Genomic DNA, 19,004 nt, shown 5'->3' on the forward strand with positions numbered 1-19,004 from the left:
CAGAAACAAATTGAGCTCTTCAGCAATGTTGTAACTACTCTTCCCTGAAAGTGGGCAGGGTCTAGTCACCTACATGAAAACAATAGCACATTAACGTGAATTTCAAATTTTGAACAGCCGTGGTTAAATGAAACTAATAGCTATGTAGTTACTTGGTAAGTTGCTTATATAAAAACCTTTTAAACTAACTGACAAATTATCAATGCTGACCTTAACCATTGATCTAGTGGGGGATCCACAGCAAAATGAGATGGAGTACCATGCACTGGGACTAAATGATGAAAAAAATGACATTTTTATAATAAAATACAGTTTTATACTGTATATACTTACCAAGTAATTACATACCTATTAGTTCACTTATACGGCAGCTTGAATTCAAAATTTCAAGGGTAACACTTAAAATGTCTGCGTAGGTGACCAGTTCCCCTCACTAGCAGGAATATTAATAACAACTTTAGCAGATAAGCTCAATCTGTTCATGCCTTATGTCCATCAGCGGGGAGAAGGGTGAGCCCCGATCATGTAATTACTTGTTAAGTATATATAAAACTTTATTTTATCATAAAAATGTCAATTTTATATAGGTAACTTAACATATAATTACATAGCTGATTCCCACACTGATAGGAGTTGGGATACATGGACATATTCTACTCCAAAACATTCATTACTTACTAAGATAAGTAACGAATTTAAAATAGATAAACTGCTAGAATTGAAAAACAATGCTTGTCGTTACTTATCAGTTAAGAGAGCTACTGCAGATGGATACTGCCTCTGGTTGGTGCTCATCTCAACTCATACTGGCGTGGCAGTATAGCCATGGGTTGCCTCCTGCTTAGTGGGAAATTTGCAGTGAAGGAAGTACTCCAATGGCTAGCAAAGCATGATAGGTGTCCACCCTTGCCCTGGGTGAAGCACCAAAATAAAAACAACCAGACAACATTGTCACCTGCACTGAGATAAAACATAACCCATCCAATGAGAGTGGCGTGTGTTTCAGGTACATTGTACCACAAAGGTTCAAGTAAAAATCTACACCTTATTACAAGGTGAAGAGACAGTAGGAAAAAAATCCTATGCTTCCTTCCACAACTACCATGCCAGTTACTAGAAAAGGTCTCAAGGTACTGGAAGATTTCCACACTGTTTTAACTTCCATTAAAATTTGTAAGAAACGAAGAACGATTACATTTCCCAGTCAGTCGAAGGCAGAATGGACGTACGGGGCATAAAATGCATGCAAGCTACAGAGGTAGACGCTACTCTGATGTCCTTAGCTTTATTTAAAAGTAGGCAAACCTCTATCATAATTCTTAGTGTGCCTCAAGTTAAAAGTCCATGATGGCAATACGTTTTATTCAGCGGATGAAACGGGTCTTGCCACATCACCATATGTAGTAGAGGAAGGTCCTCTGATTGAAAACTCCAAATAGACAGAGACCTTCCTATTCTCCCACATGGCTAGGGCTGGAGAGTACTTTGGATGTTTGGAGAATGATCTGGTGTAAGGCTGTAGCTGGTGCCAGTTGAGCTTGGAGCTGGTGGGCGCTCGTGGAAGCTAGTGGATGCCAGGCTGTAACCAGCGCCAAATGAGCTGGGTGTCAGACGAGCTAGAAGCTCATGGCTCTGGAAGCTCTATAGCTGGTGTCAAGACAGTAGCTGACGCCAGACTGTAGCTGTTGCCCGGCGAACTGGGTGTCAGGCAAGATAGAAGATCGGGATCACTTGATAAGAAAGCGAGACGAGGAGGATGATTATACTTCCAGTAGGACTGTGTGGAATGGAAGTAAAATGAGCCTGAAAGCTGAGGAGGAAGAGGCTGCTCTGATGTCCCTGGTTTTCACTTAATAAGGCAAAATGCTCTCCTTATGCATTCAAAAATAAGCCCTTTCATGATGTGATCTTAGTCCGATCCTGTTTAGGTAAAACCTGAAAGCTTTTAGCTGGACAGAGGGTGCTCTCTTCTTCAGAGCCAATGATGTCCATTAATTTCCAAAGGTAGAAAGAACGGATCTAGAGCTTGAATGGGTCCTCATTATTAGCTAAATTCCCAAGATAAGGAAAAAAGCGTCTTTCTGTGAAAAGACCTTCTCTAAACAATGGCATCCTAGTCGAAGCCAGAGACCATGCGGAAGGGTGTCTTCTGTGTAAGGTTGTAGAGAAGAGGAACGCAGGGGATCAAACAAGGGACTCATCAGTCATTCAGAATACATCCAGGTTCCAGGAGACCGGATTCCTTCCTCAGTTGGACGCATCAAAGACAAGATAAGGTCGTCAAAAGCTAGGCCCCTGTGCTTAAACACTTAAATAAGCATATTTGGATACCCCTTACTGATGAAGTATGAAAGATGTAGATCCCCTCAGGAATAGAAGGGGAGTTCTGAAAATGGGCCACAGAAGTCTCGCAAGAAGAGGGGTAGAGACTGCAACCTCAGCTTCGAAAATGGCCCACTTAGTCTGATAGACAATGCTAGAAGAATAACGTCTGCAACCAAATTAGTTTATGAAATGGACTCCATAGTTCCTGTCAGACCAGGGGACGCAAGATCTAACCGGTGGGAATAACCAGTTCTCACTCTGTCAGCAAGAACTTGAGATGACTTGAATTGAAAACGAAACCGATCTGTTCACATTAGAGGTTCTCTTGCTTGGAGAGAAAATGAGAGAGGAAGCGAGCCTTTCTTCTCTATGTATATACACTAGGACTGTGGTCTCGTCTTGAGAGAACTACGGCAGTCCAGGTGTAAACTAAGGTCAAGGGGCACTGTTGATTGACTGATTATGAAATTTAGGTCTTGAAGACCAAGTGCCGGAACCCATCAGGATTATTCAGCACAGCAATGACGATGAAATATATAAATTAATGATGTGATTGATAACAAAAAGGTGAATGATAACATACTGTACTAGGAAAATTCAGTGTTAAATTTTGAACGTAAAAAATGAAGAATGATAGATAAAAACAATAAAAAATATATAAAAAATTTTATATTTAAAATAAATACTTAATATATAAAATAAATATGACAAGTCTTTAACCCTTAAACGCCAACTGGGAATTAAGTCGCCCATGCGTCGACTAAAATTGTCTGTCAGGTGCCAAGTGGACGTACAGTACATCGACTACAAAACGTTTTTTTAAATATTCGCAGAAAAAGAGTTATAGGGCTAGTTTGCGAAAGATTTTAAATCACACGCCTTCAGGGATGCTGGGAGTTCACGGATCACGCTGTTGTTTTAGTTTAAAGCATTACCCAGCCGTTGTCATTGCAAATTTCTTTCTTCTCGCACTACAAAGCATTAGCGATGGAATCAGGAGGTCATTTCTTGACACATTCGTGTTTTGCAGAACTTTTGTGAGTGTTAATGCGAACTGTGAAAGTCAACAGGACGTTTGCAGAGATGTCCCAACGTCGTCAGGACCGTGAAAAAAATATTGCCTGTTGGTAGTGAGCGTGAGGCGAGTTTTAGATTTGGATGCTGGAGAGGGACCAAGCACCCAAGGTGACCCAGCTTTCTCAACCATCCGTGCAAAATGTATCAAGGACCAAGGACCCTATCCTGTGCCTTTTACGACCCTAGGAAGCATTCGAATCCTGAGGGGCATCCAAAAGATAATTTGGGAGGCCTCCAACAAAAGGACATTGATGAGTACTTGTTGGAGCCTTCGATCGAGGGTTAGGAAAGTCCTCATTTTGATGGCAGTTGGTCATCTAGTGACGAGTGTGGACATCATGCCCGATGTCAGTGATGAAAAAATTTGCCTCAATGTCCGTTGATGGGAGCCAGCCTGAAAGTGAACAGGAGTTCAGTGGTTTCAGTGCCTATGAAGGAGAGTCTGAGGAGGAGGCACCGATTGTGGCTGGCGGGGACGAGACAGAAAGTGATGGTGAATGTGAGGGAGAATGGGCCAGTGGGGGAGGGTGGGAGTCATGAAGGACGTCAGCAAAATTAGGCCCGCTGTAGAAGGTCAGAACGAAGCAAAAGCTTGGTGAAGGCTGTTCATTTCCTTCAAAGTGAAAATGGGGTGGTTGGAGGACCCCACCCCACCCAACATGCACCCATTCACGGCAGTCTTGCACTGAATCAGAAGGCCTGGTGCCTCTCACTGCACTGGGGTTCATTCAGCTCTTCCTGAATGGAATTGCTGGAATGCCTCTTTGCAGAGACAGCGGATTACGCCGGGTACTGCCGTGAGGAACTGCATTTCGTTGTCGTATCACTGGTGGGACCAAAACCTCACGGACAGGCGCATCTTTTGGGCTCCACATCTTCTTTGGAATGATGCCTGCTGCTGACGTCAGGCAATATTGGAAGTGGAATTTTTTTTTTCTATGCCCAATAGTGCTCGGCATTATGCCCCGTGATAGTTTCCTGGCGTTGGACAGGTATTTCAACGCCTTCAACCATGGGCCATACCCGAATAACCCTGAAGCCTCATCTTAGTCCGCCCAGTGTTAGACTACATTCGTGAACAACAGTTTCTCATGGTTCCTTCCAAGAACCTTTCTTTGGATGAGGGATGATGCCATACAAAGGCAATGCAGTGTAAAAGTGTACAACGCCACTATCTTCCAAAGAAATATGGTGTGAAGTTATTTTATTTACAATTATAACACTGGATCGCCGTGACTTCTCTGTGTATTCCGGGTCTTCTCCATGTTGCATGACACTGTTTTCATTTCTTGTGGATCAGCTTCGTAACCAGGGATACCATCTGTTTATGGATAATTATTATAACTCGGTATCCCCTGGCCCAGGAACTGTATGAAGCAGGTGTGCATATCAGTGGTACCCTTCACTTGTGTTGGGCCCCGAATGTCCTCAAGAGGTTTGCTAGCCAGCCGCAACATCTGGCAAGAGGAGAGACAGAGTGGTGGCGGAAGGGAGATATCTTTTATCTGTTGGAAGGGGGTCAGAACGGACCAATTACGTCAAGAATCATGAGCCCATCCAAGAAGAGGTCATTCAGCTAAAGAAGACATTTAAAGGGCAAACTCAGAGGAGTTTTCCACTGTGCCCAGCGGCCTACCATCATTGGGCACTACAACAGGCACTGGGAGGAGTTGATCTTTCATCAACTCATCCAGTATTATCCCAGTCTAAGGAAGAACCAGGAGCTAGGTGGACACAGAAGCTCCTCAATACCTCCTTCAGTTGGCCCTCCAGAATGCATATTAACTCTCCTCTACTGTAGATACAATTCGACACCACTGAAGTTGTCCCACATCCAGTTTCTTGAGGTGGCCGGGAATGGGCTCATAAACTTTAATCCTGAGGAGTGGCCTTCCAACACCTCCTCGAACCAGGAGTTCCAGATCTGCCCCAATTCTTGGATAGGGCAGATGTCATCATTACTTGTCAGCCTCAGACGTCCTGCTCCTCAGCCTGACGAGTCCTTGATGATGCCGCCCCTGCTAAATTCCCTGCTGCCGCCTCCCTCACATTCCAATGTCCCAATATTTTCTTGGACCCTGAAGTCGGCTGCAGGCAGGGGATCATAATCAAGTTGTTTTGTCCTATCAGGGCGAAAGAATTGATAAATGGGTTTATTGCCATAAGAATGGCAGAAGAGACACCCGGTAATCTGTCGCACCTGCAAGGTAGCACTTTGCAGGTTCGGGAGTGTGACCACAAGACATGTTTAATACGGTCATATATTTGGAGTGGGCCTACCGAGGGACATTGGAGGCGCAATATTTCACTCAAGGGGGATGTATCTACCATCTGCAATAAAAAGCTCTCCCTCCTCCACCTGTACCTCGTCATGTCGAGAGGAAAAAATGCAAGACTCTTCAATGGAGGAGGAGAGAAACAAGAAACCTTAAAATTCTCAGTCAGGATTACAGTGAGTATTCTGTATTGATTTTATATTTAGTTTTATATTTATTACAAGTTTTTATATATTTATTTATTGGTGTTTTGTATATTATTTCGTTTATTTTAAAAAAAAAAGTATTTTTGACCTGATTCCAAAGTTATGTATTGCTAGCTAAAATAAAAAAATATATATATACTGTATATGTGTATGTATGAATGTGATTTCAATATGTTTATTAAATAAGGATATATATTTATTTTGATATATATATGGATATATATATATATTATATATCTATATATATATAAATATATATATATATATTTATATATATATATATAAATATATTTAATATTCTATCATATATATAAACTTATATATGTTGATATATATATATTCTATATATATATATATATATAGTAGTTATATATATCAACCATATTTATATATATATAATACTATATATATGATTATAATTATATATATATATATATATACCGATACACACTGCATATATATTATATATATATATATATATATATATATTAGCAATTATTGATCAAGCACCTGAGTTATTACACAACTATAAACAAAACTTTATTTTGTGCAAATGATAATACCAAAGTTATTTTCAAACATCGACCAGATTACTTGAAACCTTTAACAAAGAGTGACAATGATAAAGGTATAACGATCCCATAAACTTATTTATCACTTGAGAAAATCAATGTAACTTTATCAATTATGGATGAGGTAAGCGCAATTATTAAGTTATATCCAGATTAGTGGAATATGGGTTATCTTCAACCAGCACTGTAACTATCTCTCTGGTTTTATTTGACCTAGATAAGTCTCAGGTGAACAGATACATCACTTACCTTATACACACTCATTAATGTCTCTAATTACTGGTGATCAAAATGAAACATTATGTTTTCATACCTTTAAACAAACAGGTTTATTTCTAAGTTCAAAAGTTATATGTAAAGTTCACAATCTCAAAAGATTTACCATTAATTGACAACAGTGTAAGATTTAAGTATTTCTTAATCAAGCTTAATTCACAAAAATGATATTTTAATGATAAAATAAAGTTTGTTCATACTTACCTGGCAGATATATATATAGCTGTATTCTCCGAAGGTCCGACAGAATTTCAAATTTCGCGGCACACGCAGTGCCGGTCAGGTGGTTAGTACCCATTCCCGCCGCTGGGAGGCGGGTATCAGGAACCATTCCCATTTTCTATTCAGATTTTCTAACGCCACTGTCTCCTGAGGGGAGGAGGAGGGCAATATTAATATATATATCTGCCAGGTAAGTATGAACAAACTTTATTTTATCATTAAAATATCATTTTGTTCATGAGACTTACCTGCCAGATATATATATAGCTGAATACCACCTTTGGAGGGGGTAGAGACAGCCAAGAATTAGGAAAAAACCAATTATTGGTAAAATTATTTTGGTTCCTTATCTGATAGCGTAGCTGACTGAGTGGTTACTGTCACTCTAGTCTGCTTCTGCTTTACTAGAGACCCCAGCGAGGTAGTGACCTATATAGCTGGCGACTTCTAGATGATCTGTCAACGGGGCGTGACCACAATGTGACTAGATCATAGACCATACAAAGAGGACAAAAGAGCATTACTAACCACCTAACCAACACCTAAAGCGTTAGTTTGCAAAGGATTGGGAAGACTGCCTCCAGTAGTCGACCCAACAACCACAAAAACACAATTAAAAAGGGGATAGGATCAGAGTTACCCCTGTCCCCAAGGTTGCTGAAGCAGCAATGTATGGTCCCAGCGAAAAGCAATTTTTTATGCTACCTAAACATCTTGCCAAGAGTGTGAGGCAAACACCGAATTGATTTTGCCAAAATGTGGCACTAAGAATGTCACTGAGTACCATATTTTTCTTGAACGCCATGGAGGTAGCAACTGCCCTCACCTCGTGAGCGTTAACTCTCAACAACTTGAAGTTGGAGTCGTCACAACTAGAGTGTGTCCCCAATGACGTCCCTAATGAAGAATGCCAGTGCATTCTTCTGACATAGGTTTAACTGGTTGCCTCACAGAACACCATAAAACATCCAAGGGACCACGAGTGTCCTGTGTTCTTTTTAAGGTAGTACTTGAGAGCTCTAACTGGACATAGAACTCCCTCAGGTTCCTGTCCAATAAGGTCTGCTAAACCTTTAATTTCAAAGTGTCTAGGCCAAGGGTTAGAAGACCTATCATTCTTAGCCAAGAACTTAGGGCTTAAAGAATAGACAGCATTGTGTTCCTTGAAGCCCACATGACGGCCTCGAACTTTTGTCACTCTCTTATTGCCAGAGACGGAATGCCGTTTCGAGTAACATCCTTAAGAGATGCAGAGTGGAGAGGCTCAAAAGGACTAAACATCAAAACTTGAGCATTACGTCCAAGTTCCAAGCAGGGAAATTAGCTGAGGAACCTTGGACGTCTTGAAAGAGCTCGTAAGATCGTGGAGGTCCTTATTGTCAGACAAAGATAATCCTCTGTGTCTGAATACAATCAAAGCATGCTCGATAACACTTGATAGTTGGAACTGCTATATCGAGTTTTTCTCTTAAGTAAAGGAGAAAATCCGCAACCTGGCTCACAGTGATAGAGGAAGAGGAAAAGCCCTTCTTTCTACACCAACCTTTGAAGGTTGCTCACTTCGCTAGATATATCCTTTAGATGAAGAACTTCTGGCTCTAGCGATGGCCCGTGCCACCTGGCCAGAAAAACCCCTTCGCTCTGACCAAGTTTCGATAGTCTGAAAGCAGTCAGGTTCAGAGCGGGAGATTCAAAGATATCTCGTGAAGTGGGTTTGTATGAGCAGGTCTGCTCTCAGGAAGGGTCCTCGAACGTCTACCAACCAGAAGAGAAACTCCGAGAACCAGTGGTTCAAAGGCCAAAACATGGGGATGAGAGTCATCCTCGTCCCTTGTGAGGCCGCGAACTATGCGATGACTTCTCCCAGAATTTAGAACGGGGAAAAGGCGTAAACATCTATTCCCGTCCAATCCCAGGAAGAGCAACTATCGCAACTGCCCCAGGGTCGAGTACAGATGAGCTTTATAGAGGAGCCTCGCTGTTCTTGAGGTCGTGAAAATATCCACAAGATGGCGACCCCAAAATTTCCAAAAATCTTGGCAAACCTCCTGATGAAGGGTCCATTCCTTCGGCAGGAGTTGATGGCGCCAAAGAGAGCAGGTCTGCTCGAACATTTTCGACCCCTGCAACAAAACTTGTGAGAATCGAAATGTTAAATAGCATAGGCTCAAAGAATAATCTCTCTTGCAAGGCTGAACAGGGAACAAGTAGTATTGTCCGAGTTTGCTAGAACTACACGATTGCAAACTTGGACTCAAGAATTGGCGAGCTAAAAGATAGCCGCCAAATCTTTGAAGTCGATGTGCCAGGACACCTGTTCCTCTCTCCAGGTTCCTAACACTTTCCCTCTAGTGTTGCCCCCAACCTGTTGACGACCCTACGGAAAAACAACACTAGGTTGGGGTTCAGAAGCTTGAGGGAGATCCCTTTCTGCAATTTCGTTGGATCGAGCCACCACCACAGATCCTCTTTATATAAGGAAGAATTCTCAATTCCTCTTTCAAGTCTTCCTTGCTTTGCCAGTTCTCCAACAAAAAGAACTGAAGAGGCCTGAGATGCAGACTCCCAGAAAACAAACTTCTCCAGCGAGGAAATGGTCCCCAGCAGACTCATTCCTTCCTTCACCTAGCATGTTTCCTTTTCCAAGAAGGCCGAACTTTTCATACATAGAAGTTGCCGTTCTTGTGACGGAGACGCTATAAAAGCCGCTGAATAGATCTGAATTCCCAGACACAATGGACAGTGAGGGGATCAGCTGCAACTTCTCCACAGACCAGAAGTCCCAGGGACTTCACGAGTTGCAGAGTCAACTGAAGGTCCTCCAGATACCTTTTTCGCCGATATACGCCGAATCAACCAGTCGTCCAAGTAGAGTGAGATCCTGACGTAATACAGATGCAACTGCATCGCAACGTTTTTCATGAGACGTGTAAACACCCTCGAGCAAAATGTGACGCCAACAGCATCTGGTGTTCCCAGGCGGTCAACCATCCAAGTACTGACCAGACCCAACGTTGCTTAACTTCGCTGATCGGACGAGAAGCGGTGTTTTCAACGTGGTATGGCGTTGTGCAGAGTCCAAAGCAGAGAGCCCTGAACTGGTACGTCTAGTCCCCAAGACAACCTGAGATACTTCACCGAACGTGGATGAATTGGGGCGTGAAGATAAGTATCTTGGAGATCCAAAGATACCATCCAATCCCGGGATGAAGGGCTCCTTGCAGTATTGACTGCTGTTCTCCATCTTGAACTTTTCCTTCCGGACCAAGTTGTTCGACCTGTTGACGCCCAAGACGACGTCTCCAGCCTACTGAAAGTTTTGGGACTAGAAACAATCTGTAGTAAAAATCCCGGGAACACCGAGTCCAAGACCTGTTCCACTGCTCTCCGCTTAAACATCTGTTCGAACAGGTCAAACAATTTTCTGTTTGACAGGAAGGCAGTTGGGAAACAAAAACAAAAGAGGAGGAGACAGGAAGGGAATCAAGTAACCTCTCTCTAACAGTAGGAGGGACCAAACGTCTGCCCCTCACTCTTTCCAGGCTTGTGCAAAATGAAGCCTGGTTGCAAAGGGAGTCTGGAGATGAAATGGAGTCACTTGCTACCTCTCTTGAAGTGACATTCCTTCGGGGAAAAAACTCTCTCTCGTGGTGCGGGTCTCAGTTGCTTCCCATGGAAGCCCCTTTGTTATGCAAACATTTAGCTTTCGTTTACTTTTTGTATCATGAGATCGGTGCAATATTTTATGAAGGAGATGCAGTTTGAATGTCGATAACTTTAGTTTTGAGAAAAACGATATTTTTGCTTCTCTGTGTATTTATTTGCTTGCTGTTACACAGTTTGATGTTTTATGACATAATGAAAAGCCAAAAATAGACCTGCAAAGTAATATAACTTGCTAAATGAAGCTAAATGAATTGAGTGTCAAAACACGGCTCAGGTTGGGCAGCGTTATGTCTTACTTAGTCAAGCTCTGAGCTGCTACTGACTGACTGCCACTGACTGCCCTGGAAGGCATTCCTGTCTTCGCTGATGCGCACTAGGTCCACAGGTTGCCATAGATCGCATTAGATATTATTATTTCATAGCTAAAAGGAAATTACCACCGATATACTGACAATATCATTACATTATATGAAAAATGTAATTTGACTATGATAGGTTTACTGTTTTGTTTATAACTCCTAACTGTGGCGAACTTTTAAATAAAACTTTCTGAGAAGATAGTCAGGATATGTATGATGCCATATATAAAATATCCCAGAAAATTTTTGATTTCCGATTTTTCACAAACGCCCTTAAGACAAAGACAACTGCAAAGGTGGAGAGAGAGGAGCCGACGTTGAAAAGTCTCAGGAAACAGATCCTTAAGAAAAAAGCAGAGTCTGATAATCAGAGGAAGAAGAAGACGAAAGAAGTTTCTCTTCATACAAAGGCTGTGACGAAAGAGGATGTTCTTCCAAAGTAGCTGGTGGGTCTTGGAGTGAGTGGTGAAAGTAGTTCCGATTTACGATTGTCGTATAAATGGGAACTCCCAGCGGTTGTAAGAAGTCATTTCAACTAGAGTAAGGATAGTAAACATAAAAAATGTGAACGCTTCACGATTAGCGTGTCATCCTCTCTCGCAAGAGCCATTTTAATCTTCTCTGTATCGTTCCAATTTAGTATATGTACTGCTGCACAAGATAAAGTACTGGCTAAATTAAGGGACATCAGATGTTGAAGCGGGAAGTTGTTGATAAATAAACAACTGGAGCGGTGTCAACACAAGACTTGAAGCTATACGATTTGTCTGCCAAGCGCCATGGCGTGACGCTGAAAGGCTCCGTGGCATGATACTGGAAGAGAGTCATTCAGCGTGGGAAGACACTTTCTGGCAGCCAAAGTTATTCAAAGGCCAAGGTGAAAGGCGTTCTTGTAAGCGCTCTCGAAGAGCAAGACGCTCCTGGCGCGAGACAAGAGAAAAGGCCAACACCTCAACTTGGGAAGACGAATAGGAAGCCACTAAACACTCTCTCTAGACGACAGACGCTCTGTAATCGTTCCAAACAGAGACGGATGTGGTGAAAGTCTGTACCTCTTAACAGGCAGATTCGAATCTTGAAAGGTTCATGAGAGCATCCAGCTGTTGTTGCAAACCCAACAAAATCTTACGCGTTGGAGAAGCCACTCTTACTCGGGAGAAGGGCTGAACCTGAGAGAAGGAAAGGGGCGTTTTCGATACTTCCTTCCACAGGGGAAGAAGCTGCCCAGTTCTCTTGCCTTAGCGACAGGGGGTCGAAAACAGTGATCATTCTAAAAAACACTTTATTCTCTTCTGCAGAGGAATATCCACGCAACTTTATTTAAGAGTACAAATCTAGAGGAAGAGGACGTGAAGTCGTCCTCTCCTCTAAGCTTCTCTTAAGAGGGCGAGAGTCAACCGAGCTCCAACCCCGTGAGGCATTAGGACGTGTCGGAGGACGAGAAGCAATCCTTCAGGATGCGTGCCTGAGCACGATCCCTGGCAGCCTGGGTGAGCGTTATCAGGACCTGCCGAAGGGACGCCAGATCGGTGGGAAGCCCCGTGACCCTCTAATATTTAACATGCCCCCTCCCTGGTCCTGGGAGTTATTTTTGGTCCAGGCCTAGAGGCATTATAGGGCTAATCTGACGCCCCCTCCACAACACTAGGGCACTAGCACTAACACTTTTTTTGAATTGCATTCACTTTAGTTTCAAGAGCACGAAAAAAAAAAAAAAACTCCACACGAACCAGGCCAGGGAATTACCTTCTGCAGCAACAAACTACAGGGTTAGTACTAAAACTTTACTACAGGGTTACTAGTAGGAGAAAACCCAACTGTCCATCTAAGGATGCACTCTAGGAGGAAGATTTCCTCAGCCTATCACGCTCCAATTTAAGCATATAGGCTTTATATTTGGGAAAATCCACTCACCCTCAGACAATCCCACACATTCATTACCGATTATCATAGAGCATTGAACACCCTTACATATCATACATAAAGAGTGAGGAACTATCAAAGTCTTCGATAGCCTCACCTTACATTCACCTTCTACAGACTCGATAGCTAGAGGTAAGACATCTTAATTATAAGAAAAGTCAAAAGCAAAATCAAAAACGGTCCACAAAGAGCGTATGCCAAGTCACAGATCCAGTCGAATACAAAAAACAACCAAAATACTTAAGTGACAACAAAATTTCAAGAAATCCAAATGGCTGGAGGAACTGACAACAGGTGTTGACAGTCCTTGACAGAGAAAATCTGAATAGAAAATGGGAATGGTTCTGATACCGCCTCCCAGCGGCGGGAATGGGTACTAACCACTTGACCGGCCATCAGTTTTACAGCGCCTGCCGCAAATTTGAAAATCAGCGGACCTTTCGGAGAATACAGCTATATATATATCTGGCAGGTAAGTCTCATGAACAAAACTTTTAATTTATCAAGAAAACAATTTGGTTAGGTAAGAATCAAACTGGTTAACCATCACTTGAGTGCCAAGTTTTGATTATCCATTATGGTGTCACCAAAATATTACTTTGCCTGGAATCCACAAACACATTCTCCAAAATTTAAATAACAGGTTTACTAACAAAAATGTTAAGAAATCAAATCAAAACACAGTAACAATAACATTATAATAGTGTGATAGCACAGACACATAAGAATGCAATAAAAAAATGGAAATATACCAATCAAAAAATGTGCCTAAAGATGATATCAATCTTTAAAAACACTGAAAAACTCAGGACATATCAAAATAAAAAAAGGGATTTTGACAAAGGAAAATCTATTTCTGAGGAAGGCCCCATGTCACCCGGTGAAATTCCATACTAACACGAATTTCTAGGTATAAAATGCTAGATATACCAGAGAAAAAGAGTTTTCAGGAATGCTGGGGTTACTACCCCAGATCGAGCATCTTCCATAATGAAGACGTCGGTATAACCAAGGGTGAGTGAAAGGATCACAACCACAGAGCCACACTGATAGATATTCCCATGTCAAAACCCCGGGAAGAGAGCAGTGAGCCGTTCCAGCCCCCACACTCAGGCGTCTGCCAGGCCGGCGACACCAGCGCCACCTGAACTCATTCCAGACTAGCACCACCCCAGGCTTGGCATGTGCAAGTAGGGGGCAAATCCACTTCTGGGAGGGTCACCAGGTGACACGGGCCTTCCTCAGAAATAGATTTTTCCTTTGTCAAAATCCCTTTCTGAGTCCAGCCCTGTGTCAGCCGGTGAAATAGTGATAGAGAATCATGCCAAGACTGCAAACTACAAGGAAAACAAAAGGTGATCAGAAGACAAAACACAAGCTATGGAAAAGGATTTAATGAGAATATCTCATCCACATGAAAAAATGATTACTAACATGAAAATACAGCAATACACACCTTAAATTATAGAATACAAAATTGGTACAATCAAAACAATATAGTAGGACAAACAATACAATTCAATAATACAAAGATTATAAGGAGTAAATATAAACTTAAACTTAAATCTAAGAAAATGAGACATCTACAACATGAGAAAATTTATGGGGTACATGGAGCAAAATAAAAACAGCCCAGTACCCTAAGACAATCCAAAATCACAGCATGTCAAAACAGTCAACAAAAAGATAATAAAAAGACAATAATAATATCAATATGAGGAGCAAGGCAGTGAGGCATGATCATCCAGAAGGGCAGGCAGAGAAGTAAATGAGGCAGGCGGGCGGGGGGGGGGATGGATAAAGGATAATTAAGGTGGGGAATGACACTCCCCACAGCCACTGTAGAAAATTTCAGGGCTTGAGTGATTTTAAATAATGGCGTTTAAACACTAGAGGTGATTTCCATCCCGTATATTTGGTAAGTTCTGAAAAACCCATATTATGAAAATAATTAGTGGAAGTAGCTACTGCACGGATATCATGAACCTTAGGGACTGAATCCGGTTAGCTTGTTTAATGAAATACAGAATTTGTTGTCTTATAGCATTCAACGAAAGAGTTCCACCTTTCTCTCTGATAAAAAGAGGACCCGACTTACACTGTGGAGTTCTTAAAAGGTAAGACTTTAAGGTATAGACTGGGCATAAGGACTGGTCCTGTGGAAGAGGCACCACCTTCCAAGGAGACCACCTGTCTTGAGGGTCCTCATTTTTAGCTAAAAATCTATGGTCAGGAGAAAGGAGGACTTCTCCAGACGGGAGGAAACTAACAAAATCATCACCTCTAGAGAGAGCCGACAGCTCTGAAATTCTGGCACCTGAAGCCAAGCTAATCAGAAATAAGGTTTTCCTTAACAGATCCAAATAAGAGCATTGTGAGTTGTCAATCTCAGATGCTAACTTAAGAACATCATTGAGGAACCACGTAACAGAATGTGGGCGTGATACCAGTCTCAGACGAGCGCATGCTCTAGGGATGGATGAAAAGTAAGAATCTGTAAGGTCAATTTTAAAACCATATAAAAATACCTTCTTCAGGGCTGACTTTGCTGTGGTAATAGTGGCCGGGGCAAGGCCCTTTTCAAACAATGATCTAAAGAAGGTAACTGCTAGGTTAGTAGTCATGGTTTGAGCTTCAGATGCCTTCAAAAAGGATGCCAATTTTTGACTGCTGAGTCATATTGTCTGAGAGTAGAATCTCTCTTATCTGATTCCAAAAACAGAGTGTTGACAGGGTCAATGTTTGCTCCCTTTTGAGCAGTGAACTTTATAAAGTCCATAAAACTAGGGCATTCTGAATTCTTAAGGAAGCTGACACAGTCTTGGTTTGTACTACTTGGGTCAGTCTGGGTTTAGGAATCTGATGACTCTGCAACTCGAGTTCCTGGAAGCAGAGGGAACCAGTTGCTCTTTGGCCAATAAGGGGCTACCAGGGCCAGTTGACCTTTGAATGACCTGAGTTTGTGCAGTACTTTCAACAGCAAGTTTATTGGGGAAACAGGTAAATCTTCTCCCAATTGTTCCAGTCTATGGTCATTGCATCCGTGGCATAAGCCTGAGGGTCCAGGTTGGGAGCCACATAACAGGGAAGCTTGTGATTGCTCTCCGTCACGCGAACAGATCCACTTGGAGACCCGGAACCCGCGGCAAATCCAATTGAAAGACTTCCCATCCAGAGACCACTCCGTCTCCAACGGAGTGGTTCTGGACAGGGAATCCGCCACCACGTTCCGCACCCCGCTAGGTGGGTGGCTGACAGATGCCAGCTGTGCTTGTTCGCCAGGGAGAAAATAGCTACCATAACCTGGTTTCGCGACCTGATTTGGAGCCACCCCTGTTGATGCAATGAACTACCACGGGCGCTGTCCAACACCAGTCTGATATGAATCTGGCTGGGGGGCGGATTTTCTTTAAGGTTAGAAATACTGCCATAGCTTCCAAGGTGTTTATATGGAACTGTTGAAACATTGTAGACCACGTTCCTTGTACTTTTGTTTTGGCGAATACCCTCCCCAGCCGCTTAATGAGGCGTCTGTGTGAACCACCAGTGCCGGAGGAGGAACTGAAGTGGAACTGTCTTGGACAGGCCACTGACTGTGGACCAAGGCCGCAGTCTCACCTTTAAAATCCGGGGGATGGAGGAGACCTTGTCTCTGAGCCTGACATTGGCTCGACTCTGCCACACTCTGTTTACGCCTTTTAATTTTGCTTTTAAGAGCAGGTCCGTCACTGAGGCAAATTGAAGGGAGCCGAGGATTCTTTCTTGGGCCCGGCGGGATGCTGCTTTGTCTCTCAGAAATTTCCTGGTAAAGGAAACTATCTCCTTCCGCTTGGGCGGCGGAAGGGATAACGTGTACGAGGACAGATCCCACTGGAGACCCAGCCACTGAAACCGGGACTCCGGAGTCAAGCGGGACTTCTCTCTGTTCAGCTGAAAGCCTAACGACTCCAGGAATTTGATGACCATGGCCGTGGCCTTCCAGCATTCTAGAACTGTTGGTGCCCAAATTATCCAATCGTCTAGGTACGCTGCTAGGGATATCCCTCGGGACCGGAGTTGCTGTACTACCGTGTCCGCCAGCTTTGTAAATATTCTGGGGGCTATATTTAGACCGAAAGGCATGACCCTGAAGGAGTAGGCTTGTTTCCCGAGTCTGAAACCCAGGAACGGAGAGAAGCTCCGCGCAACCGGGACGTGATAATAAGCGTCTGAAAGATCGATAGAGGTGGTGACGGCTCCATGTGGAATTAGAGTCCGTACCTACGCTACCGTAAGCATGCGAAATTTGTCGCATTTTATATAATGATTTAGACGCGACAGATCCAGAATCACTCTTTGCTGACTGGAGTCTTTCTTCAGAACAGTGAACAACCTGCCTCGAAATTTGAGGTGCCTTACTTTCTTTATTGCTCGCTGGTTGAGCAGTTCTGCCACATAGTCCTGTAGGACTCTGGAGGGTGGCTGGTAAAACCTGATCAGGGGAGGGGGGTCCTTGGTCCAGCTCCAACCCAGACCTTTGGACACAATGCTGTGTGCCCAAGGACTGAAGGACCACTGGTCTCTGAACCAGTAAAGACGACCACCTACCTGACTGTTCTCAGTGGGAGGAAGCGGGTTTGTTTCTCTACCACGCCCAGGTTTTCCCTCTTGGGGCGGTGTTAGACTTGCCTCTGTAAGGGGCCCGACCTCTTCCCCACCTTGCACTTCTATTAAGGCCGTGAAAGAACCCACGGCCCTCATAGGTAGGATTGTACGCTGGTGAGGCAACGTGCGAGGGTGCAGCAGGGTTGAGCTGGTTGGACCAGCACGTATTGATGGGGATGAGCCTTAGAGGTGGAGGGCTGGGCCACTGCCGAGACCGGGACAGCTTGAACAACTGTCTGATGATGAGGCCTCTTGTGTCTCCTGAACCGTTTACCAGACTTAGTCTGGGAGCCGCCAGATTCTGGGGTCTTGGCGCTTGTGGCGGAGATACCCCAACGAGCGCGAAGACTTTGGTTGGCCCTGGTAGCCTCGCTCAGCACACTGGCTACGCCTTCCTCTGGGAAAAGGTTAGGGCCCCAGATAGAGTTCTTCATGAGCTTGTTAGGCTCATGACGATGGTGGCATCTCGAAAAAGATGAATCTCCTACACTCAAGCTTAGCCACCATAAAGTCATATAGGTCTGACTGAAACTCTGCTAACAGGGATTTAGCCAGAACCTGGAAGAAGGGCTCTTCTGCACAGGAGATGGCAGTCGCTTCTGTGAGGCAGAGGAGTTCAAGGACCAGCCTAACCTAGTCCGTGCCTCAAATTCTGTCTTTAGCAAGGCTTCCGGGAGCTTAGGAAGCTGCTCGCTAAACTGAGTAGACGCACAGTGAGCATCCAGCTTTCCCACAGTAAAGGTGGATGGGGGTGTCTCTCAAAACTCCTCACCCCTGGGAATACCAGGGATGTGGAGTCTGTCTCCCTTAATTGAGGTAAAGGGTTGCCTTCAAAGCAAGCTCGAGCCGTAGCCAGAGCCACTTTGTTGATGCAGGGAGTAGGCAACTTATCACCTAGGGCGAACATGGTGTAGTTGCCCTTGAAAGGTGTAAGCTTGGTGTTCTCTGCCTGCCACTCCGTAAGAGTGCGCAGGAGAGTAGACTGAGCTTGGTCCCTAGGGAAGATCACCGTCTCTCTAGGGACCTTGTCCGAACGTACCCAGGCTTCCTCCGTCAGCCTAACGAAGCCTGGGTAAGGAGGCAGGAGATCGGGAGGGAAAAACTCTAGCTCCTCTAAACGTCTCGTGCCAAGACCTTCAACTGTCAAGGTGTCTTCGTGCCGAATGGCACGAAGAGCAAAACGCCAAGGGTTCCCGACATCAAAGGGAGGGGGAGATCAGTATGTCAGGGATATCATACTGCGTTCGGCTCCTCCGGGCGAGCCATTCCCGCCAGTATGTTATCATAGCTGTGAAGCTTCTCCAATATTTTGAGAGCTTAGACTCAACCTCCGCCGAGAACCTCTCAAAACAGTTCGCAAACGCCTCAGGGTCAAAGGCAGGCTGGCGAGGAGGGCTTGGTCTTGGTGCCCTCTTACTCGCTCCTTTGCCCGAGGTTCCAGGTTTGCTCTGGAGGCTA

General features: G+C 43.8%; 1 protein-coding gene, 1 non-coding gene and 1 pseudogene across 7 annotated transcripts in view; all 3 read right to left on the reverse strand.

The window, feature by feature from the left end:
• Rad9 (cell cycle checkpoint control protein Rad9) overlaps nt 1-19,004 on the reverse strand; it is an 822,739-nt gene that overhangs the window by 773,055 nt on the left and 30,680 nt on the right. The window lies entirely within an intron of this gene.
• LOC136827263 (5S ribosomal RNA) lies at nt 9,909-10,026 on the reverse strand (annotated as a pseudogene).
• Nucleotides 11,537-11,648, reverse strand: LOC136827278 (U6 spliceosomal RNA). The gene has a single exon (XR_010849802.1). It is a non-coding gene; the product is annotated as a U6 spliceosomal RNA (small nuclear RNA).

This window comes from Macrobrachium rosenbergii, chromosome 41, assembly GCF_040412425.1.
Source record: "Macrobrachium rosenbergii isolate ZJJX-2024 chromosome 41, ASM4041242v1, whole genome shotgun sequence".
NCBI lineage: Eukaryota > Metazoa > Arthropoda > Malacostraca > Decapoda > Palaemonidae > Macrobrachium > Macrobrachium rosenbergii.